General features: G+C 41.8%; 1 long non-coding RNA gene and 1 pseudogene across 1 annotated transcript in view; one reads left to right on the top strand and one right to left on the bottom strand.

Moving 5' to 3' along the window:
• Positions 1-215: 215 nt before the first annotated feature.
• Positions 216-26947, bottom strand: part of LOC128692332 (uncharacterized) — a 297304-nt gene continuing 270572 nt past the window's right edge. The window contains exon 4 of the long non-coding RNA XR_011393462.1: positions 216-594. This is a non-coding gene — a long non-coding RNA (uncharacterized lncRNA). The remainder of the gene's footprint in view (positions 595-26947) is intronic.
• LOC128705413 (5S ribosomal RNA) lies at positions 16359-16477 on the top strand (annotated as a pseudogene).

The following is a 26947-nucleotide window of genomic DNA, read 5'->3' on the forward strand; positions in this document are numbered from 1 at the left end:
TGAGTAAAACAGAGAATATATTCAACACAAGTAGTGTTATTTTCGTGTTAAAATATATACAATTCCACTTTTGTAATTACCTGTTGTGGTTTCGTGTGTGGTGTTCCATCTTCATGTTTTAATTTATCGTAGTTTTAAAATGTTGCGATAGATGAGGAATTAAACACATGTTCAACACTTAGTATTTTTATTTGAAGACGTTCGCCAAGCAGTGGCTTTATCAATTTAATGCAGAGATAATGTAAGAAGAGAGCAGAAAATAAGGTAATCTGCAACTGATGTTGCACGTGCAACATTCTCCTGGACATTAGTTTACATGAAGATCTCTTAAAACCAAGGCTAGGGTTAACAGTAGGAAGAAAGGGGAGAATGAATAGTCAGAAAAGGGAAAGGAAGGAGAAGAGGAAGTGGAGGAATTGTCACATAGAAACAAGAGGAGGCTGAAGATTCCTTGTTATGTTGAAGATCCCACCTCGAGGCTGGGTGGGTCGAGGAACACCTCTCCCTCCGGCAAGGAGGGAGTCAAGGAGGAAGAGAGCGTCTTGGGAGAGATCTTTCGTGAGAAACACTATCGTCTTCCTTCAGCAGAAAGACCTGAAAGAGAGAGCAAGTGTCATGGAAGAAGTCCCTTGTGATGGGACACTATCGTCCTTCTCTAAGTAGCAGTATTGAAGGAGGGAGAGAACGCCTTGGGAGGAGACGAAATATACGTTCTCTGTCAATCTGTTTCGTTCTTTTATACATTCTGCGACTATCAGAGCTTGTAAGCCTGTAATATTTCCACAGAGGGCATGGTTATGTTTGTTTTAATCTATTCTGCAAAATTTCTGCATAATAAATAAACAATCTCAGCAAATGGATAACTGACTTTTTTTGGAGATCATGAGCCTTCAGAGAAACATAAAACATACCAGGCAACAGAGTAGCTTTCACATTAACGTACGTACGTACGTACACACACGTACACATACATACCATCCAGTCCAGCACTAGTGAAGCAACAGTTACTGGTACTTTTGATCCTTTAAGTTTATAGGGTCAAAGGCACTATTAATCAGGTCATAAAAATCCTACGACAGATGACTCTCCTATTTCCCCTGACAAAAAATACCCCCAACGCCTCCTCCCTTAACCATCAATATAATTTACGCATACAAGAATAGAACCTGTTCTAAGACAAATGCATTTCTGTAAAGGATGGCCTCTTGGTTACGTGTAAATTAAGCTTATTTGTGTCATCTTAACAGACAAAACTCAATACCATGAATCTTTTTTTTTCTCGAAAGAGGTCTTGCACGACGATCCTTATCATAAAAAATAAAAATAATCAAGTCATATCACATTAATTATATTAATTTGTGAGAGGCCGGAGGAAGGGGGGAGGAAGAGATTATAAAAATATGCGCGATATATTCATTATTGGTTTTTTACTTATATTTTAAGTGTCGTAAAATACTGCTTGTTTCAACACTTTATGAACACCAGGGGTAATAAAAATGGAATTAAAACCAAGAAGATTTGTATATATCAGATTTCTTCAACAGTCTTAATGACTTTTATTATTTATTATTATATTATTATTATTATTAATTTAGGAACGAAGGATGAAAGCAAGACAGTAGTCACGAGACTGTTAAGAAGCCTCCCAGCTCAGGCTGACACAACCCAAGTCTGCCAGTTCAGGCTGACACTGCCTAAGTCTGCCAGTTCAGGCTGACACTACCCAAGTCTCCCAGCTCAGCCTGACACTACCCAAGTCTGCCAGTTCAGGCTGACACGTTTAATGTAAGCGACCCATCCTGCGTGATGGAACATGACAAGGATGCAGAGAAAATTTGGTTTCCATTGTACAATTATCACTTAGAGTAGTGCAGGAGCACACTGCTGTTCTGTCTTACTTACCTGAATAAGATCTGTAGATGGCGTGGATAAGATGGTTTGATAGTTAACTGCCCGCGGTGAGGGTGGTGAAGGCGGTGGTGGTGAGGGAGGCGATGAAGATTGTGAGGTGATGGTGAGGGTGGTGAAGGCGGTGGTGGTGAGGGAGGCGATGAAGATTGTGAGGTGATGGTGAGGGAGGTGGTGACGGTAGTGAAGGCGGTGAGGGTGGTGGTGACGGTAGTGAAGGCGGTGAGGGTGGTGGTGAAGGCGGTGATGGTGAGGGAGGTGATGGTGAGGGAGGTGATGGTGAGGGAGGTGATGGTGAGGGTGGTGGTGATGAAGATGGTGAGGGAGGTGGAGATGGTGTAGGAATTGATGATAGTGACTGAGGGTAGTGATGGTGAGGGTGGTGATGGTGAGGGTGGTGATGGTGAGGGTAGTGATGGTGAGGGTGGTGATGGTGAGGGTAGTGATGGTGAGGGTAGTAGTGAGGGTGGTGATGGTGAGGGTAGTGATGGTGAGAATGGTGATGGTGAGGGTAGTGATGGTGAGAATGGTGATGGTGAGGGTAATGATGGTGAGTGGTGATGGTGAGGGTAATGATGGTGAGTGGTGTTGGTGAGGGTAATGATGGTGAGAGTGGTGATGGTGAGGGTAATGTGAAGGTGATGATGGTAAGAATGGTGAATGAACGTGGTGATGAAGTGATTAATGATGGTGAGGGTGGTGGTGAGGGTGGTGGTAAGGGTGGTGACGAAGGTAGTGATAGTGCTGGTGAAGATGATGGTGAGGTAATTAATAATATTGAGGATAGAGTGGTCACCACTCACTGTGGGTTAATCACCTTCACATCAGACCAAAAACAAATATCACTTTCTGCATCGTAGAAATAAAATTAAAAATGGTGAAAATTATTCATTTATACATCTCTTTTTACTTATTGTTTGCTTAAAGTAAAATAATTTCTAAAAACTGACACTCAACTCCCTTTATGGTGTCTTCTGTAGAGGTATTAACGTCCTCTCAAACGAACGGAAACCTTTTAAATATTTCGGAATTCATCCGGAAATTATATGCCTTCACAAGGCTGCTTATGTTCCACTTGAGATTAAATCTCTGCTTAACTAAAATTTGAGAGAACATGAATAAACAGAAGGGTGGGCGAGGTGCTCGAGCCGTGGTCAGTAAATTAACACTCAGACTCTACCATCTAGACCAGTGGTTCCCAAACCTTTTCAGGTTGTCTTTACCTTGGCACCCAGGCCACATCCCTAGCGCCCCCCCCCCAAACACGCATATAGAAATGCACCTATTTCTTGGTTTTACGTTTAATGTAAATTCCAAGTTTTTCAACGGCCTTCCTTGGATCTTTCCACCGTCCCCAGGTGGGCGGTACCGCCCACTTTGGAAATGACTGGTCTAGATGCTTAAGATGGGTGAGGTTACACGGATGACTGCAATAACAATGGATGGAGATAAATGATATAAAATACCGACACGATGGGAGAGAAGCAAATTTAAGCATCAAAGGAAGAGACCAGAGTGGGACCTCACAGTCAACCTCCTTACTGGGGCGCACACTGACCCGATAACATCAGTGGCATATGTACGACCGGCAAATTTAAGATCTGACGTCCAGAGCCTAAAGAGGGAATCATCTAAGAAGACATATAGCACGTATATCAAGCTAATTCTCGAATATACAGTACCACTGTGCAGCCACTTATTAATTTGCATACAGAAGCTCGAGGAAGTAGAGATGTGCCATCAGACTGGTCTCTCAGATAAGAGACGTGACCTACTTAGACGAGTGAAGGGACAAGGGAAGACATGATCACAACGCACAAGATAATCAGGGGCACCGACAGGAAAAAATAAAAGATAAAAATCAGGCAATCTTCTCAATGTTAAGAGTACAAGGAGGAACACTGCACTAGGCCTACTGGCCTACTGCAGTGTCAGAAAATTTTCAAACTGAAGTTTGAGAATTCTTGAAGAGGGTGAACTGAGAGATTTACTGGTTAGGTTTGCCCAAGATATGGAACACAGCAGAACATATATAAATGGAAGCTAAACACCCAAAGTAGCAAACTGACGTTCAGAAGCAATTTTTTTCAGTTAAAGTTTGAAATTATGTGGCATTATCTATGTTAAGAGATGGTGGCAGTAACTATATATATTCAAAAGCAGATTTCATGAATCCCAAGAGGCCAGCAAAACACCTGTCTACTGTATGTTTTAGGAGGCAAGAGCTAGAACTCGATCCTCACATGGCAGCCATGGTGAGTGCATCACCTACATTATCACCTCACCTCACTATCACCTCAAAAATCATCAGGGGCTCCAATATTCTTCTGCTATCTGATCCTGAGAGTCCCCTTCACTGTAGGCAACTGATAGTCACTAATAATGTGGAGGACCCTCAACATCTCTGCATCAGGACCCGTGGGAGGTCATTATCTCATTATTTTTCTTCAAGATTACTTGATATCTGTGTTAGAGGGAGCTTTATGACTGGAATAAAATTGTAGGACTGTGATTAAATTAGATGAGTGACATTCAAACGTGTAATTTAGCGGTGCCACAAATCTGAATGTTTCGATCCTTGGCACTTGTAACAATAACAATTTGCTATTACCTCGAGAGGTAATTTCCTGCTCTTCGTCGACACTCAGGACGGACAAATATTCTCATTTGTCTTCTATAATTCACTTGCTGTGGTCATCAACAGATACACCCATCATCTTTTTCTACTGCCAAACGAGGGGTCAGATTACCTTAGTGACGATGATGGGATGTAATTGTTTACATTAGTGTTCACTGATGACGATGATAGTGTGCGGGGATTATTGGCCGAAAGGACTTAGTTCGAGTCCAGAGAGAGCCGAGAGACATGAACAAGTCTTCTTACACTTGCTGTTCTTGTTCACGTAACAGAAAAGAAGTACCTAGGTGTTCGCCAACTGTTGTGGGTCCCATCCTAGGCAGAGAACAGAAGGCTTCCTCCAATAAAAGTAACAAGTCAGAGTGCTTCAACTTCTTGGGTTATTAGGCTTCAATGGTTAAATGTATGGCGTTAAAAGCCAGTCAGTGGCTTTTTCAATCCATATAGAGACTAAATATTAAGTACTGGAGACGGTGGAAAACGTGGAAGGGTGATTTTGAGATGCTCAGTTCCTCAGTCTTGACAGTAGTAGTTGAGTTACTTCGCCTAAGAGACTGAACAATTTCTATCAAGGCTGAGGGACTGAACACCTAGTCTGAACACCTTCTATCAACACCTCAAAATCACCTCCCCACTTTTTCCATTGTCTCTAGTATTACTAAAAACTGGCAAAGTACCGGATTAGTAGAAAATGGCAAATGTGATACCTGTCTACAGGTCTTCAGCTTCGAATTATAGACCAATTAGCCTAAACTTCATTGTGGAAAAATTTATATAATCAATAATTACCGAGGCTATTCGAAGTCATCTTGAAAGACAAATTATCAATGAATCTCAGCACGGTTTTACAAAACAGCGTTCCTGCGTTACGAATTTACTAACTTTTTTTTTTTTACTGTTTTTGGGGAGGTATATCATGGTAATGAATATGATATAGTATATATGGACTTCAGTACTTCAATAAGGCTTTTCATAGTTCCACATCGGAGATAGTTGAGGATAGAGGCACATGGAATAAAAGATATTTTTTCATGGATAGAGGCGTGGTTGACAGACAGGCAATAGAGTTTCCATAAATGGGAAAAAATGAGTGGGGGGACGTGTCACATCCGTGTTTCACAGAGGTCAGTGTTCACAATATACATAACGACACAGAAGAGCGAATAAATAGTGATATCAGCAAGTTTGCCACGACACCAAAATAGGCCGTCGGATTAATTCTGACGAGCAGACTAGAGTGCTACAGAAAGATCTGAATAGACTGGTTCAACGGTCGGAGTAGAGACAGGCGCAGTTTAATGTAGACAAATGTAAACTACTAAGCCTCTGAAAAGAAAATAACCATGAAGCTTGTAAACTAAATAATGGAGGTCTTAATCTGAATGCGAAAAAGATTTAGGAGTTCCGGTTAGCAGCAATCTAAAACCAAGACAACAATGCATAAGTGTTCACAATACAGCTAACAGAATTCTTGACTTCATATCAACAAGTATAAATAACAGGAGTCCGCAGGTTGTTCTTCAACTCTATATAACGTTGGTTAGGCCATTTAGATTATCCTGCACAGTTCCGATCACCGTATTACAGAATGGACATAAATGTGCTGAAAAACGTAAAGAGGATGACGAAGTTGATCTATGTATCAGAAATCTGTTCTACGAGGACTGACTAGGAGCACTGACTCTGCACTCTCTAGAAAGGCGTAGATATGATTGGGGATATGATTGAGGTGTATAAATGGAAAACATGAATAAATAAAAGTGATGTAAATAACGTGCTAAAAATATCTAACCAAGACAGGACTCGCAGCAATGGGTTCAAGTTAGAAAAAAATAGATTTAGAAAGGATCTAGGAAAGCATTGGTTTGGTAAGAGAATTGTGAATGAGCAGAGTTATTGAAGCTAAAACCTTGAGTAACTTTAAAATTAGGTTAGATAAGTACACAGTGGGTGTGGGGGTGTGAGGTGGACTGCTCAGCTTGAACCAGTAGGTCTACAGCACTGAGTCTTCTTAGTATTTATTCTCTGCATTGGCTTCAAAACGTCACTGACTGCCGAGACGTCTACACAAGATACCAAAATGTTGCACACGTGTCTTTTTTCATCAACATGTTGATATTTTTGCACCACTAATGTGATATCAGTCTGTTTTCTTTGTCTTCTGTTGCTGCTGCAGCACACTAGCATCGCCCCTCAGTCATGTGACTGCTGCAGTGACAATACTCGCCCGTCTGCAGCAGTGCTACCCCGCCTTCAGATTGGTCTCAAGGTAAGATAAGATTTGTTCGAATTTTTAACCCGGAGGGTTATCCACCCAAGATAACCCAAGAAAGTCAGTGCGTCATCGAGGACTGATATGCGACCCACAACAGTCTAATAACACCCAGGTACCTATTTACTGTTAGGTGAAAAGGGACAGCAATCATAAGGAAACGTGCCCAACGTTTCCACACGGCCGGGGATTAAAACACCGACACTTAAATGTATGAGGCGAGAGCGTTGCCTACCAAGCCAGGGGACACCTGCAACACACCGGTATCTTGGTGCAGAAAACACCTTTGACAACTTTTCAAGTGAGAAGGGATGGGTCTGCGAGGGGCCTAACCTCTCAATGATTACCTTCTTTCTTTTACTAGCGCCTCACCTTTTGACACTGTCTCCATACTGTTGCTTCAACTTCAATTTCACTATGGAGCAAAACTTCTCCAGACTGGGGGACTGACCACCTCAAAACTACGTCTTCAAGAGTGATGGACTGATTACATCTTCACACCTCTACTGCCTCTGCTCTTTTGTACTCGACTGAAGAAGCCTACTGTTTAGGTGAAACGTTTCGGAATACAGATACCTCACTGTTGCACGTGTGTCTTCCTTATCAACCTGTCAGTATTGTATACCATTTTCATATTCACGGGACACCTGTATAACAGGAAGAGGTTATTGCTGTCTCCCTCACTCATGTTATTACCTGTGTTTTCAGGTCTTCTCCAACCTGCCCTCCACCACCTTGCCCTCCATCATCATCCATTTACACCCCACTCTCTTCCCTTTCTTATCATAAACCTTTTTTTACCCCTACCCAACCTTTACTGCTACCTATAATCTTGCACATTATCTACACCACCTCAACTGCTACCTACAATCTTCCTCATTAACTATCATTTACAGTGAGTGCTGAGTCACCGTCACCACTACTTCAGTATGACGGGGATGACCACCTCATCATCACAGATGATGACCATTTAGGAGAAAGTACTTATATGATCTGATTGAGGTTATCCTGTTAGTGTGTGTGTGTGTGTGTGTGTGTGTGTGTGTGTGTGTGTGTGTGTGTGTGCGCGCGCGTGCATACTCACCTATATGTGGTTCCAGGGGTCGATTCATAGCTCCTGGCTCCGCCTCTTCACTGATCGCGAACTTGTCCACTCTCTCCCTGCTCCATGAGCTTTGTCTACCTCTTCTTGAAGCTATGTATGGATCCTGCCTCCGCTACATCACTCTCCAGACTGTTCCACTTCATGGAATCTTGGACTAAAGAAATGCTTCCTAACATTCCTGTGACTCATACGAGTCTTCAACTTCCAGTTAGGACCCTTTGTTGCTGTGTCCCATCTTTGAAACATCCAGTCCCTATCCACCATGTCAATTTCTCAATATTTTATATGTAGTTTTCATTCCCCCCCCCCCCCCCCCCCGCTATTCCTCCTGTTCTCCAGCGTCAGATTGATTTCCCTTAACCTCTCCTCGTAGGACATACTCCTTAGCTCTGGGACTACTTTTGTTGCAAATCTTTGTAGTTTCTCTAATTTCGTGACGTGCTTGATCAGGTGTGGGTTCCAAACTGGTGCTGCATACTCCAATATGGACCTGACGTACACGGTATACAGAGTCTTGAACGAGCCCTTACTGAGCTTTCGAAACGCTATTCTTAGATTTGCCAGACGCCCATATGCTGCAGCAGTTATTTGGTTGATCTGCTCCTCAAGAGATGTGCTCGGTATTATACTCACCCCAAGAGCCATTTCCTTGAAAGAGGTTTGCAGTCTTTGGCCACCTAGACTGTACTCTGTCCGCGGTCTTTGATCTTTCCCGATGTTCACGACTTTGCACTTGGTGGGGTTAAACTCCAGGAGCCAGTTGCTAGACCAGGCTTGCAGACATGGTCCAGATCCCTTTGTAGTCCTATCTGATCCTCATCCGATTGAATTCTTCGCATTAGCTTCACATCATCTGCAAACAGGGACACCTCCGAATCTATCCCTTCCGTAACGTCATTCACATATACCAGACAGCACTGGCCCTAGGACTGACCCTTTGGAACCCTGCTCGCCACAGGCGACCACTCTGACACCTCGTCACGAACCATGACTCGTTGATGCCTTCCTGTCAGGTAGTCTCTGATCAACTGCAGTGCCTTTCTTGCCTGATCCTCTAGCTTTTACACTGTCAAAAGCCTTCTTACAGTCCAAGAAAATGCAATCTACCCACCCCTCTCTACCCTGCTTTACTTCTGTCACTTTGTCGTAAAACTCCCATAGGTTTGTGACACAGGATTGCCCTTCCCTGAAACCGTGCTGGTTATTATGTATCAGCTCATTCCGTTCTATGTGCTCCACCATTCTTCTCCTGATAATCTTCTCCACGACTCTGCATACTATACATGTCAGTGACACTGGTCTGTAGTTCAATGCTGCCTGCCTTTCTTAAAAATTGGGACTACATCTGCTGTCTTCCACATCTCAGGTAGTTGTCATGTTTCAATAGACGTGTTGAAGATTGTTAGTGGAACACACAGCACCTCTGCTCCCTCTCTCAGGACCCACGGAGAGATGTCCGATCCCACCGCCTTTGAGGTATCTAGCTCACGTAGCAGCCTCTTCACCTCCTCCTCAGTAGTGTGTATTGTGTCCAGCCTTGTTGGTATACCCCACCATTCTGGTTTTCTGGAGTCCTTTCTGTCTCCACTGAAAATACTTCCTTAAATCTCATGTTGAGCTCTTCACATACTTCTCTGTCATTTCTTGTGACCTTCCCTCCTTACTCCTCCTCTGACTATAGATGAGTAACATACATGTGCAACACTTGGGTGTCTTTATGTAGGAACGTTGCCAATGTGACTAAGTTTATTTAGGTACAAGTACACAATTACAGTTACACAAATTTAGGTGATTACAATTTTCATACATAGTATCATGCACGTATATTACCTAGGACAGCACCAAAAAGTCAGGCGAAGTGACTGATTTCCATTGGGGTCTTTGTAATATCTTATTTACTGATCGGTATTTAACACTATAACATATTTATTAGAAAACGTTTCGGTCCTGGGACCTTGATCACTTCTAACATAGTACACCATTCATATACTGATACCATTACGTCTACTCAGAAGATAGAATATATAACGAGAACGACAATTTGGATGATAGGACACGTGCATATACTTAAGACATCTTAACTGGAAATGTTTCGGTGCGGGAACTTTGGTCACTCCCAGTGATAGTGTGATCGAAGCCCCAGGATCCAAACGTGTACAGTAAAAATGCCCTAAGTGTATGCGTGTCCTGTCTTCCACGATAATGAAGACATCGTGGTAAAGGTAAACAACTTCTCCTATGCACCAGCATGCTATCCCAAAGCGTTACTCACGGTCCATCAACAAAACACTGCAGCCTACCCTCTACTTACCTCACAAACGCAAGAGAAAACGGGATTATAACCCTAGCTTTGTAGACATGAAGAGGGTATTGAAAGGTGATGAGGTTACACACGTGTGGTCATTACGGCAACACTAACTAGCTAACAAGCTCCTAATCACCCTTTTACAAGAGCTATTACGGATAATGTTCTTGTACTTCAGGTTTTCGTTTAATTTACGTAACATTCTGATGCCTTGTTTATAATGGCAGTGTTCGGTGTCATGCACAATACCCGTTCATACACTATCAAGAATTTTCATGTATAATATACACACAATATATATATATATATATATAATATATATATATATATATATATATATATATATATATATATATATATATATATATATATATATATATATATATATATATATATATCGTGCCTAATAGGTAAAACTGATCAATTAGCAAGAACATTTAAAATTCTCGTTAGTTTCAGAATGATTTTTGTGAAATTATTGCATATACAAATTTTCGCTTGCCTTATTCGGTAAGAAGAGCATTGCTATTTAAGGCAAGATCGCAAGTTTTTACCTAATCGGCACGATATATATATATATATATATATATATATATATATATATATATATATATATATATATATATATATAACTCTTTTTAATTATAAGCTTAATAACTGTGTGGGGGGAGTGAGTGTACTCACTCAATTCTGCTTGTAGGGGTCTAGTCAGCTCCCGGCCCTGTGCCTCTGTTGGCCGCTACTTGTTTCACATTCTCCTGGCTACTTGAGCTCTATCATATCTATTCTTAAAGCTATGTATGGATTCTGCCTCTACCACTTCGTCCTCTACTTCGTTTCACTTCCTGATCACTAAGGCTAAAGAAGTATTTTCTAACATCCGCGTGACTCCTCTGTGCTTCACCTTCCATCTGTAGCCTCATGTACCTATCATTACACTGGTTCACTATAATTATCTATTACACTTACTATAATTATCTGTCATTACACTTGCTGACTATAATTTCCTATCATTACACTTGCTCATTATAATTTCCTATTATACTAGCAACAAATCCTTGTCTTTGCACGATAATTCCCTATTATATTTCTCACAATTACCTATCACACAATACTTACTTATGACACAATGACGTATTACACCACAATCACCTATCACATTTAACAGTCACCTATCACACTAACAACAATCACCTCTCATCACACTAATAATAATCACCTATCATCACACTAATAATAATCACCTACAATAACACTAACAATCACCTATCACAGTAACAAGCATCACTTATCACTAACAATCATTTATCACAATCATCTATCACTAAATCCCCTGTCACACTATCACCTGCCATCACACGACAATTAAATATTCTAGAAATAAAGAACAGTAAAAATACTGCACATTATTATAATTACAGTTAGAGCTAAACCCACAAGAGTCGTGGAGTACCTGCTGAACGGGAGAAAAAAGCAAGTTGCAGCCAATGAGAGGGACGGACAGCTTCAATTCCTTGTATCAAAAGACCTTCACTAGCATCAAAGCACTATCTCTTGAAGAGGTCGCCGGCGCATACAACACTTACTTCACGCCCCTTTCTAAGTTAACACATCACTCCCCTTTCTAAGGGAACATCTCACGCCCCTTTCTAAGGGAACACCTCACGCCCCTTTCTAAGGTAACACCTCACGCCCCTTTCTAAGTGAACACTTCACGTTCCATTCTAAGGGAATACTTTTCACGCCTCTTTCTAAAGGCGTAATTCCTGCTCAATAGATGGCAGCAGCCACAAAAGCTACCACGAGGACGAGTAGGTGCTAATTTCTTGGGGCAAGGGGTCAGGTCCGGGGCCAGGTCTTATATGGGTCTTGTAACCAAGGCCACAAGCCGGCTAAATTCTCTGACCTCTCTTCAGTCACGTCCCCAAGGAATGCTGATAGTTTATTGCTGGGTAGGAGGATCTGGCGTGGGAGCGTCAGGTCTGACTACCCTTTGGCATGGTGAGAGTGGAGTCAGATTCGCCCCTGAGATAAGAACGTACAAATGGAGGAGCACCGCAGTAGGCCTACTGGTTCATGTACATGTATGGTACAAGATGAAGAATTAGACACGTGCAACATCTGGGTATCTTTACTGTAGACGTTTTGCCATCCAATGGCTTTTTCAATACAATTATGTCGTTGAATTTTGTACTGATAAAGCCACTGGTTGGCGAAGCGTCTACAATAAAGATACCAAGATGTGCACGTGTCTAATTCTTCATTTACTGCCCCATGCTAGACAGGTCTAACTTACACATATCCATATCTGTCCAACCTGTTTTCGGTCAGGTATATATAATTAGGTGTGGGTGGTTGAAGCCAATTCTTAGTAGCCTCCAAAAACCAGAAAATTCTTTTTTTTTTCATATAAACCACGATATACTTAAACAAAACATAAACGAGAACGAGACAACAATAGCAGGAAAACAAGAAACAGAACAACCTGGAGACATATGATCAGGAAAATGTAGAAAAGAGAATCCAGAACTCCTCACAAAAAACGAAAATAATACTACCTCAGAAAATATAGACAGTAAAGACAACAGTAAATTCCATGCTGTCCACGTGCACAAACAGCCGAGGAGACTGCTGGTACAAACAAGCCAGAAAATGTATTAATGTTGGTAGAATTACCAACAATATGCTAATTAAAAGAACACAAGTGCAACTTCTGCGACATTTTAATGTGGCAACGTTTCGCTCTCCAGGAGCTTTATCAAGCCGTTACAAACAATAATGTGTATTAAAGAATTAGACATGTGCAACATACTGTATATTGTTTATAACAGCTTGATAAAGCTCCTGGAGAGCGAAACGTTCCAAAATAAAATGTCACATTAGTTACACTTGTGTCCTTTCACTTAACCAGAAAAATGTTCATATATGATCAGGGAAAGCGTCGCTCTATAAAAGGAACGCAGGTACTTCCATCCAGAGATGTACAAAACCTCAATGTAGCTCGGAGAATGTTAGGACCTCAGCTGCCCACACTACCACGTGAAAGGAACCCGACGCTACTGAGAAAGCACGAGTAGGAAAAGTTATTATTATTATTTTTTTAAGCCGAAGAGAATAATGAGCAGATCCAGAAAAAGAGGACAAACATAAAAAAAAAACAGATGATGGTACAGAAGTGCACAGCAGTGGAATAGACCAAGCCAGTCGCACACATAACATGGTGGTCGAATGCATAACAAATATATGTACAACCAATACTGGAGCAAGCAGAGATATGTACACCAGTTTCCACACGAGGTGGTATATTATCAGTCGTACTAACAAAACCCAGACTAAACCAAAACATCTTAAAAGGTAAATTGTTTCCTTTTTGGTAACATTCAGATTTTAAAATCAAATAAATATGACAAAGTTAGTTAGATTACTAGGCTCCTCACAAAAGCGAATGCCATGTCTGGAGCATTTACAGAAACACTAACACGAAATGTTTTGGACGGCGACATAATAAAAACTACAATATGTACAGATGTAACAGAGTTAACAGGTCACAGGGATGAGTAGGACTATATGAATGATACATTACGTTGCACAGAACTGCTGAATTCATCAAAAGATTCAGTGTAAGTTTTAGTATTAAAGTGGAAAAATAGGAATTTGGTAATTATCTTTGTATATAAACCACCGAGAGGAACGGCTGAGGAATTCACGGATCAGATAAGGAAGATAGATAGTTGCCTTGAAAAACCCCACACCACAAATATTATCCTCCTTGGAGATTTCAACCTCCCAATTATGAAATGGAAGGTGGTAAATCAAAACATTATACTAGGAATGGTTCCTGGAAGCAGGCTAGCTCGACAGGTATATACCAGAAAACTGAAGCGACTTAACGAAAGTTTTCGTTGAACAGATAACAGAAACCCACTCGAAATTAAAATACACTTGATCTGATGTTCCTGAATTAAGAGGAACTAGTATGCATAACAATCATGAACAAAGAGGAACTTGTCAGAGACAATCATGAACAAGGAGGAATTAGACATACTAAGCAATCACCAACAAAGAGGAACCAGTTAGAGACATAATCCTTAACACCCTCAGATCACATCACAGAAGCACAAACGAAAAATAACTTACGGGAGGGGAAGTCTAGGTTTGTTTTCAAAGTTATTTCATCAATAACTGGTGCCCCGGGGTATGGGGCAACATCGTCTAACTTCGGCTAGGCGCCCATACTTATCTGGAGTCTGGCTCTGTGGTAAAGTACTATGGACTCGGATAAAAGAGTTCACATGTCCTGCTGTGGACGTAGAGACAATATGTTTGTAAATAATTTCGCCTGTTTACAAATTGTTAAGCATATATGCATATATATATATATATATATATATATATATATATATATATATATATATATATATATATATATATATATATATGCGCAAAACAACCACTGTGAAAGAATAGAGAAATTCCAAGCGCTTTCGTGACTACTCACATTATCAAGGAACAATCATTGTTCCTTGATAATATATTGCTACGAGTGTCCTCGCAACATGAAACAAGTCTAGCTCGCTAGGCTCATGTTGTTTGTAGGATTGATGTCAGACTGAATAAGGTGACATGTACGTTTTGTCTCTTGAGGCGGGACAATGTGTCATGTGGTCGAAACCTGGCCTGCCGCAGTTTGGTAAATGTTTCAATACCACTTGTTTTGTGGTTTCATTGCTCTCTCTCTCTCTCTCTCTCTCTAATATATATATATATGTCGTGCCGAATAGGTAAAACTGGTCAATTAGCAAGAACTAATTTAAAATTAAGTCCTTTCTAAAATTTCCTCTTACACGTTTAAAGATTTTTTCCGTTTATGTTAATGTAAAAATTAATAATTTTGTACCAAAAGAACCTTAAAAAACTTACTTAGTTTACTAATAAACAAACACAATGAAATATATATTTTTTGTTAGGTTCAGGATGATTTTTGCTTAATTATTGCATTCACAAATTTTCGCTTGCCTTATTCGGCAAGAAGAGCATTGCTATTTAAGCCAAAAGCGCAAGTTTTACCTATTCGGCAGACATTATATATATATATATATATATATATATATATATATATATATATATATATATATATATATATATATATATATATATATATATATATATATACACACACACACACACACACACACACACACACACACACACACACACACACACACACACACACACACACACACACACATGTGCAGGGAGCAGAGACGGAGCCAAGAATGACTATCATTCATGAAACAAAAGGAGACAAAGGAAGAGAGAGATGAAGAAGGACGTATGGACACTCAAACAAACAAGCAGAGAGACAAAAACAGGTTTGGAGGAACATAAACAAATAGGAATAAACCATAAGAGGAAGCGAAGAGGACGCTCTTATCTGAAGGGCAAATGTTATGGAAATTTATGAATTGTTGATACATCAGCGGTGGTCTGAGGTGACCACCACCACCACCACCTCTCTCAGTGGTCACACTAAAGTGACCATCACTCAGTAATCACACTGAGGTGGCCACTACCTCTCTTAGCATTACCACTATATACAAGGACGTACCTGAAGATGTTATACACCTGGACCAGGCACTGCAGGTGTAACAACACCTACCTTAGAGTGTTATACACCTGGACCAGACACTGCAGGTGTAACAACACCTACCTTAGAGTGTTATACACCTGGACCAGACACTGCAGGTGTAACAACACCTACCTTAGAGTGTTATACACCTGGACCAGACACTGCAGGTGTAACAACACCTACCTTAGAGTGTTATACACCTGGACCAGACGCAGCAATCGCACCATTATCTTACCTGCAAGAAAAACAAAGTCTTTTACATGGATGAAATGACGAACTGGTGGACAGAACTGGTGGACAGAACTGGTGGACAGAACTGGTGGACAGAACTGGTGGACAGAACTCATGGACAGAAGCTGCAGCACAAGCTTTCATTAGGACAATATTTCGCTCAGTGTCAAGCTATATCGTGACTTAAGAACTTAAGAATAGAGGACCACTACAGCAGCCCCACTGGCCCAAACTAGGCAAGGCCTTCTCTAAACAAACAATTCACACCCACCCAATGGCCATACCACATTGAACGCACTGCTTCACGTCCGATCAGCGAAGTTAAACAGCATTGGGTTTGGTTAGTACATGGATGGGTGACTGCCTGGGAACACCAAATGCTGCTGGCATCAGTCTTTTTCGAGGCCTGGTCATGGACCGGGCCGCGGGGGCGTTGACCCCCAAAACCCCCTCCAGGTACGCCCATCCGCTTGTCCAGCCTTTTCCCAAAGCTTCCCAAGAATAAGCTTCAAAACCTCGGTTAATAATGAAACCCAGTCCTCCTCACTCGTATATTCATCCAATCTCTCTTTCAAGCTAAGCATCGACAACTCTGAAAACCAGAACTTACGTATGTCCTTTCTAAATTTAAACTGACGAACATTTAAATTTTACAGACTTTGCACAGAATTCTAGACTACCTCCCTAGTTTGCGCAGGAGAGTGGTCTTACTACACACTCACATAACTACACTACACACACTTGGTAAAGCTCTCCACAGAGCCGAATGTTATCCCCATACAACATTCTCCTGCATTTACATATTTGCACACTATTTCCCCCCAAGTTCTTTTTACTTTATCATTATTATTATAATCATAATTAAGCACTAAACCCACAAGGGTCGCACAGCTTTTCCTCTATTAAAACTAAGGCTGCTCGATTACTTTTATGTCGGAGTTGAAGCTGCCAGTTTCTTGAGTGCCCCGGATACCTCACATGGAGGGTAGCACAACTTATGTATACACAAGCAAGCTAGGAACCAGACCCTATAAGAGCCTAACAGGATTACATTTGTGTATATAATAAGTGTAACTGATCTTTTACAAGCAAATCCACATTTTTTTTAGTACGTCTCTTAGTTTTTTTTCTTCGTTTAGGTCCTCCCCCATGTGTGTATGTCTGGCTGCCTTCTGATTCACTCGTACACGCATTGTCACACGCATTCGCCCACATGCTCACGCACTGTCGCCCATATGCACACGCACTGTCGCACACATTCGCCCACTTACACATGCACTCATTTACACGAGCATAGCAACTGTGGTCAAATCCCTTTTTTCCCCTTAAACACACCTAGGCAGGTATAAATACACACAATGAATGAATGAATGAATTAATCTCACTCACATGAACACCTACATCCTTTCTCCACCCACGTCTACATCCCCTCCTGCTGTCACCCCACACCCAACTTCCCCCACACACTAGTAATATTAATCTAGCCTGACATGTTACATTTGACACGGGTGATAAAATAAACTGGGAACTCGCCTAGCACAGCAGAAGACTTGGTCAGGCAATCACTGTTCAAAACTTGTTAAACAGTCACCCATTTGACTGTCACAAAGTTTTCTTCAAGAGTGATGATGGACTGAACACATCGACTCCTGGTTGAGGGACTGATTACCTCAAACTCCTCCTCTCCTTACACTTTTCTACTTTGTATTGGACTGATGAAGCCACTGTGTGGCGAAACGTTTCCTGAATAAAGATTCCCATATGTTGCACAAGTGTCTCAATCTTCAACTTGTCGGTTTTCAAATCAGTTTATAACAAAGTTTGAGTTTAACCAACCTAAGCAGCGCTAACGAAGGTGACTTCCCCGGGACAATCCTGGTTCACCACCTGTTTCCCCAGGTAGATGATACACTACACAACACACACACATTTATAGATGATACACTGTTTTAAAATTCCGAAGGCTGCATCCCAGACTGTCGCCTGGACTCAAAGGAATGAGTTATGAAGAAAGAATGAAAGCTGCAGTATTTCCGTGACTGTAAGAACGACCTACAAAATACTCCAGGGCGTAAACAAAAGCCGACAACGAAAACACTGCCAGGGATCTGATTACACACACAAACACACACACGCGCGCGCACAGCCTGAAAGCCTGGTTCATCAAATGGCTCCTGGACTTTAACATGTGCAGTCATGAAGATTGGGAAAGGTCAAAGAAGACCGCCGACGGAATATAGGCTTGGGGGCCAAAGGCTGCAGGAAACCTCACTCAAGCAAGAGGATCTTGGGATGAGCATCATACCGAGCACATCTCCTGAGGCGCACATCAACCAAATAACTATTGCAGCATATGGGTGCTTTGCAAACCTAAGAATAGCGTTTCGATACCTGAGTAAGGAGTCATTCAAGACACCGTATACGTCAGGCCCATATTGGAATATGCAGCACCAGTATGGGACCCACACCTGGTCAAGCACGTCAAGAAATTAGAGAAAGTGCAACGGTTTGCGACAAGACTAGTCCCGGAACTATGGGGTGTGTCCTATGAGGAGAGGTTAAGGGAAATAAATTAACCTGACGACACTGGAGGACAGGAGGGATAGGGCGGACATGATAACGACATATAAAATACTGAGCTGAATTGACAAGGTGGATAGGGACAAAATGTTTCAGAGAAGGGACACAAAACAAGGAGTCACAACTGCAAGTTGAAAACTCAGATGGGCCACAGGGAGGGGAGGAAGTATTTTAGTCTTGGAGTTGTCAGGAAGTGGAATAATCTGGAGTGTAGTAGTGGAGGCAGGATCTATACATAGCTTTAAGAAAAGGCTCTTGGAGCAGGGAGAGTGACCTAGTAGCGAAGAGCGAAGAAGCGGGGCCAGGAGCTGTGGCTCGATCCCTGCAACCACTTAGGCGAGTACGTACACACACACACACACACACACACACACACACACACATGCAGATATATACAAAAAGCAGAAATGTGAAAGCCTGGAAATGCGAGCTTGTGGGAATGTAAGTGTTGGGACATGGGAAAATCTGGAAATGCGAGGTCTGGAAATGTGGGGAAGATGTGTAATCGTGGATGTAAAAGAGCCTGAAAGGACTGATATGAACGCGGTTCCTTTAAGCTTTGATGGACCGAAATGTTCATTCTCTCATTCTCTCTCCCTCCCTCCCTCTCTCTCTCTCTCTCTCTCTCTCTCTCTCTCTCTCTCTCTCTCTCTCTTTCTCACACACACACACACACACACACACACACACACACACACACAGACACACACACACACACACACACACACACACAGACACACACACACACACACACACACATTGAGACTCACAAAATTTGTACTGGTCATAAAGCACCTCTGAAATGAGAGGGATGAGGAATAACTAGTTTTGATTCGATGAAGGGGAAGGTTACTCAAGTTCTTTGGATCAAGAACCCCTCATCCCCATGCGCGCGAGCCAAAACACACACACACACACACACACACACACACACACACACACACACACACACACATGCACACAGACACACACATGCACACATACAAGCACGCATATACAACAGGCCTAGTGTCTAATCGACATGTGCCTAGGACAAAATGGTAACTAACACACACACACACACACACACACACACACACACACACACACACACACACACACACACAGTCCTCCAGCTCTACTGTAACACAAATGGATGCAGTGTATGGGAGAATGATAGAGGGAAGGGGAGGGAGATAAAAAAATGGATGAGAGTCAGGGAAGGACGGAAGAGGAAGTGATAGAGTGGATGAAAGGGAGGGTGGGAAGAAGGAAAGTAGGAGAGAGGGAGAAAGAGGAGTTAAGACAGCGAGTGAGAGGGAGACAGCAGTAGCAGCACATTTTTTTCAGATCAGCCCAGGAGGAACCTTATAGTTTTTATTTATCCGTTACTTTGTTAAGTCATGAGCGAGGACACCTGTGTAGGCGCAGCTGGTGTGCTCAGCAGGCGACCTCTAGGAAGACTCTTACATCTGTGTCAACACTCAGTCACAAGGTGGACACAAGGCTGCATTTCTAACAATCGTTGTCAGTTTATTCGTCAGGCAAAAATCCCTGGCAGGGGTCACTGCCATAACATGTCCCGTCCAGCAGTGCTGGCACTACTGAGGCGCAACAAAATGGATTTTAGATTTATGTTGCTGACAAAGTTGCTAGTTTACTGTACATTCCATAATCATCCTGTGGACGGTAGCGCAAAAAATATAAGGTACGAATTAGGCGCCGGAAAAGATGGTGTGTAAGGGATGGTGAAAAAGGGGTTAGTTGATGGCTGCAAAGAGGACCAGGGTAACAATCACTGCTGACCTACCCCGTGTTGAAAGACAGCAAGAAACCTATGTGGCCAGCTACAGTACATACATACGGTACAGCAAGAAACCTATGTGGCCAGCTACAGTACATACATACGGTACATACGGTGGCCTGTGGCATGGTCGCTTCACACGGTGAGTGTGCGGGTGTCGATTCCCGGCAAAGGGTACAAACACTTGGCGTGTTTCCTTACACTAGTTGTCCCTGTTCACACATCAGTAAAATGGGTACCTGGGTGTTAGTCGACTGGTGTGGGTCGCATCCTGGGACAAAACTGAACTAATTTTCCCGAAATGCTCTGCATAACAAGGGGCTTTCTATATAGTAGTATGTCATTGATGTCAGCTAGGACTGTATACCTTGTACATATATTTGTAGAAATAAAGATATTATTATTGTATGTTACTTATATCACCTGATGACCACCATATCTAGCAGCTGTAACAAGAACAAAAACAGCCACGAGCTACAACACACTAAACCTGAGGTGACTGTGATATCAAGGCCACGATAAATTAATGTCAAGATTAATGAAAATATTAAAGAAATCTAAAGAAAGTTCATGACGACCCTCTGAACAGGTTAACGAAACAGAATGTTCAAGATACAATAAGATCACAGTAATAATGTTCAGGATGTATAAAAGCAATAATGTATTATTATTATCAAGGGGGAAGCGCTAAACCCGGAGGATTATACAGCGCCTGGGGGGGGGGGATGTGGAAGGCATTCAGGCTTAATTTGGGGAACTGGAGCACAGATCCAATTCCCTAAATCAAGAGCCCCTCACCAACATCAAGGAACCTTCCTTGAGGGGAAGCAATAATGTAATATGAACGTAATTTCAAGACTTTATAAGTATATAATCATTATCAGTAAATAAGTTAATGTTTTATGTTGACCAAAATAAGTCCATAGGCCGTGTGTAATCCTTTTGATATATATGAAGTTTACCACCAGAGAGAACAAGCCTATGTTATTATAAGGAAAATAAGGTTCTACTTCATAATCCTAATAATCACAACTTTTCGTTATCGATGTTGAACAAATGAGAACAAAGTGGAAAGGCGACACCGAGAACCTGCCAGAGTCGAACACACTGAAGGAACAGTGAAACAACTTGACTTCTAATTTCAACTTCCAACTGCATAGGTAATGATGAGGGAGACCAACTCAATGGTAAAGAGACACTGTGGCAAAGTTTCACTCCCCAGGAGCTTTGTCTAGCCGGCTCCTGGAGAGCGAAACGTCGCTACAATAAAGTGTCACATTAGCTGCATCTGTGTCCACTTGCCTAACAAGGAATGACCACAACAAAATGGCAGACGAAAGGTGAGCACTCAGGTGAGCCAGAGGAATGCTAGCAAACAGTATACCTGGGTAAGTACAATAAACAAAAAAAGTATATCAATCCTGTACCGCTCAACTACTCTCCCTACTTTCTACTACCACTCTTACTTCTACTGCTACTACTTCTACCAGCCAAACCACTAAAACTACTAATACTACTACTTCTTCCTCTCTTGGTCCCATCCCTGTCCCCCTCGCCTATATAAACTGGCTTCACTATTTTGTGTTAAGTGTGACTTTATAAATGGTCCAAGTCTGACCAAAACGTTGTCGTAAGCTTTTCTCTCTATGTGCGGGTTATTTATGTAAAACAACTCAGATGAAGAAACAGGGCGAGAAAAAAAATTGATATTACAGAGTTTAAAAAGCTAGGAAACAAAGAGGCAACTTTAATGAAGGCTAATAGGCGGAGCCAGGAACTGAAAAGCGACCCTGGAGGCGCAGCTTCGTGAGTACACGCGCAGTTTCACCACATACCCGTACACCGGTACTAGCGAGCGATGAAGACCCCACCTTGCCAATTTGTAGCTATCCGGAGCGCTAATTAAAGAGGCTACTGAGAAGAGCCAGTGGTCTAGCAAAGCTAGTCTCATAAACCAATTAACTAAACCCATCCGAGCGAGTTTACGAGACAGGGAACTCTTATGTTATTGTTCTTTAGTGAGTGCAAGCTGGGGGCACAGTGCACACATTATTGCTGGAATGCACACAAGTGTGCTTGTTTGCTTGCTTGCCTGGCTGATTGCTTGGGTAATTTAAAATCCTGTCGATTGCACGAGGACCATTAACTCTTCATTTTACCTGTACGCCACTAATCAAGAATACTTTAATCCCTAAACAGGAATTAAATTTGCACTGAATATAAAGGTGCACTACTCATACTAAGGAAGATCATGAGCAGGTGCAAGGCAAACTTTTATTTTGTGAACTTTACGCTCTATGTAGAACTTAAGTCAATGATAAAGTCATTAACTTGATAAAGAAAAAAAAAGTTCAGCATAGAGTGAAACACTGGCACTAAAAACTGGCTCTGCATATATCTCCTCTCTCTATTAAACTCTCAAGTGCATATACACTCAAATATATACCTCAGGGTGTATATACGACCTTGCTGGTATAGGTAACAAGGTACTCTTGGTTTACGAGCGCACCGTTTAGAGTTAGCCGGGAGAACCTCGCTCTAAACACGGCTTTCAGCAGCGATGTACGAACCTATAATTTAAATTACATAATAGAATAGTTGTGTCTCGCTGATAAACATCTCCAGAAACGTTTTCAAGACAGCTTGTTTTTTGTAGCATGTTGTTGTTCAGGCATCTTTATACCTTTATTATGAGAAGAGAGAGAGAGTGGCTGCCGCCGCTGCTACATTACTGTCTTGCCCTGTCTGGGAGGCCGAGGCCAACTAGCTGAAATAAGCTGGTAGCAGAAATAAGCCTTGGTAGAGAGTGGGGAGGCCAACTAGCTGAAATAAGCTGGTAGCAGAAATAAGCCTTGGAAGAGAGTGAAGAGGCCAATTAGTCGAAATAAGCTAGTAGCTGAAATAAGCCTCGGAAGAGGGTGAGGCCAACTAGCTGAAGAGTTAGCAATGGTCCACTCACAGCTCTGAACAAGTTTAAACTGTAATTACCTACAGAAAGCTCTCTTACAAATCTATTCTATACAGTGCAACTGTTTGTAAAAAGAAACTGAAAAGAAGCATCGAAAATTAAATGGCATGTACTACGATGCCCCTTTCAAGAGCTATTTCGGATGCACTTTTTAATCGCATAAAAAAAAACTGGCACCATCAGAGGAACGACAAGAGAAGAATTACACACTGTTGTCCCGTCTTCCTTGTGATGTAGTCCAGCTGGGCTTGTGGGGTCTCTGGGGAGACCTAATTTAACCAATTATATGGTCACACCTTGCCTTGGCAAACGTCTGTAGCCACGCCCACGTCTGAGGTCTTTTGTTCTTGACGCCTCAGACCTAGGCGTCAGGTCGTACACGTGGTTGTGGAGGGTGCTTGGACCACCATAAAAGCCCAAGGAAGAGCATGATCAGGAGATTCGAGCGGAGGTGCTGCTGGGGTGCAGGGCTCGGGAGAAGGCTGCTGAAGTCTCAGGAGGAGACTGTTGGAGGCATTGGGCAGAGTACTGGCTTGGCGCAGTACTCTTGCTGTGTAGGTCTTGGGACCTGTGGCTTAGTTCCTGTGATGAACTGCCCTCTGAACTACATTGTAAGTTATATTCTGTTTCGCCAAGCTAATTGTATTCCCTGTCTCACTGCTTATGTGTACCACCCCATTTATCTAAACCCCAATGTACTCCTGTTCCCAAATATATTATTGTACAAGGACTTAATAATAGACTGTGTTTGAGTAGAATAGTAATATTCACTGTCCCCGTTATTAGCTATTCCTATTTCTCATATTTTATTATGTTTATATGAGTGAAGAGTGGGCGAGGCATATGTTAGTGAGTAGTGTAGAGTTAATGAGAGTGTCGTGGTGGTCACCACTGACCTGTCATTACCTACCTACCTCCGCTAATCATCTCACTCCTAACACCGCGCCAGCCTCTCCCCTGCCTACATAATCCCTTACTCCCATATTCCCCACTTATATCCTATTCAATCATTACCCCCCTACATGACATCCTTACTCCCTCGGTGATATAAATTTTAAACTTAGCAATAGTTGTAACACTTACTACCTTCTCTTATAATTCATTTCATTGGTCTACCTCTCATTTTGCGAAGAAATACTTTCTAATATCCCATCGGCTCTATTTTTTCCCCGAATTCGCAGCTGTAGCCTTTTGATTTTAATTGACAACTATGGCCTTTTGTTATCAATTAACTGAAATAAACACAATGAAATATTCTTTTCGATAGGTTCAGAATAATTTTTTCAAAATTATTGCATACAAAAATTTGCGACTGTCTTATTCGGCAAGAAGAGCGTTGCTATTTAAGCCAAAATCGCAAGCTTTACTTATTCGGCACGATATAACATATATATATATATATATATATTTACACACACACACTTCATATATAATATATAACCCATTTATCATACTTTTTTATTTGCAATTTGTAAGCTGTATCTGAGATATGAGCTGAGTGACCGTGCTGAGGTGAAGGTGAACCTGCAAGTGCTGAGGCAAATACTTGGAGACCTCCCACATCTTCCTCAGTGTTGCTCGTGTGTATTCCTTTATGCTGAAAAAAAAAAGTATCTGACGTAGGGATTCCCGACGCAGGTGTTTTGTCATACGATGAGCAGCTCAGTCATCAAGAGAGAAGTGTACGTTTCTCAGTGTATATACATTTTAGAGTTTATTTCAATCCCTATTGTAGGGACTGAAGTATTCCAGAGTGTTGGCGAAGCGTGACATGCACCTTAACTCTCGTGTAGTCTATACATGTTGATAAATTAGACACATGTGCAACTCTTGGGTATCTTTACTGAGGAAACATGTGTCTAATTTATCAACGTGTCGGTTCTCTGAACCATTGATCTACAGTCTATACATGTAAAATCTACTGACATTCTTCGGTAATAGATATTATTATTATTATTATTATTATCAAAGATAAGCGCTAAATCGGTAATAGATAACTGTTACCGAAAAGAATGTTTCTAGAAGATGTGTGAAACGTTCGTAATCTTGAATTGGGATTGAGGAAACTCCTGATGCGCGAAACGTCTGCTATATAAACGTTTCCTTTATGATGTATATGTGTGTGTAAGTTAATAAACGGCTGGTCAACTCGTGAGTGATCACCTCACTGAAAAAAAATTAGCGAGCACACACTATGCCACCAGCAGTCTCACCAGCGTATGTGTCTCCCTCTATCCTTGCACACCACCTCCCACATCACTCTCATTTTCCATTCAGAAATAACTTTCTTGCAACTGCGCTCTTGTATAGCGAATTCAAGTCGCAATAATGTGGCTGGAACAAATCGCAAACCACCCACACACATGAAAAGTGTTGAGACGACGTTTCGGTCCACCCAGGATCACTGTCAGGTCACAAGTATTGTTACTGCTACTGCTACTACTATGACCACCAAGGAGTCATCAAACAACCTAGATTGTTTAACTGGGTTTAAAACCTATCGACTACACGAAGAATCATTAAGGCTGCATGCAACCTGTCCGAGTCAAGGACAACGTAGTCCCTAAGGTACGAAATCAAGGCGATTATAGGTGATAATGTTCTCGTGGAATGGACTCTTCGTTAAAAGTAATATGTGGACATATTCACTGTCGAACGTACACGTACGTGTACGTGTGTGTGTTGGAGTCAGGAGTGCAGCCGGGGCGGGTGCCACGGCATCAATCATGGCACACAAACAATGGTTGCCAGGGGGTGCCTCATCGTTCAGGTGAGTCACAGCAGTGACCCCTCACCTACCTCACCACCCAGCAAGGCCACCTGCAGGTGAATGCATATACATACATGCATACACAGCACATTAATTGAACATTCCTACCACCTTTCCATCACCTTGAACGTGATGGATTGGAAGTCAGTCAATCTCTCTCTCTAATCGGCGATTGGCACAAGACCGAATCACCTACCTAAAATATCGGAGGTTTTTTTTTTGATGAATATAATAAGCTCTCTTACAAAGCTCCTCTGCACAGTACAATATTTCTGGATCGTATTTTCCGGCATATAAGGCGCACGACAAAAAGTATCAACAGTACATCAGTAATCGTATTCAAGGGCTAATGACCATGATACTTGACGCTAACGTGTAATGCAAGGCCTACCCTTGACCCTGATCTTGAGCATTTAAGGCGCAGCCTGATTGTCCAAGGCATTTTGTGGGAAAAAAAAAAGCGCGTCTTATGTGCAGCAAAATAGGGTTAATGAGACTGTCTCCATATATGTACAGAACTATTCAATTTTTAATGGACCTTTTCAGTCACATTCATAGTTACATTCTACAGAGGAGCTCTATAAGAAAGCTGACTATATGGCCACTTCATCACCAGCTGTCGCTATTTTTTTTTAATCTAGATAATTCCACACTAGAGGCAGAACATATGAAATAAAACCACTATATAAACAAGACTTACACCAGGTACCATGGCCTCTACACCTGGAATGATTTAATTCAAGGTACAAGGTGAAGCT

Source organism: Cherax quadricarinatus, chromosome 53, assembly GCF_038502225.1.
Source record: "Cherax quadricarinatus isolate ZL_2023a chromosome 53, ASM3850222v1, whole genome shotgun sequence".
NCBI lineage: Eukaryota > Metazoa > Arthropoda > Malacostraca > Decapoda > Parastacidae > Cherax > Cherax quadricarinatus.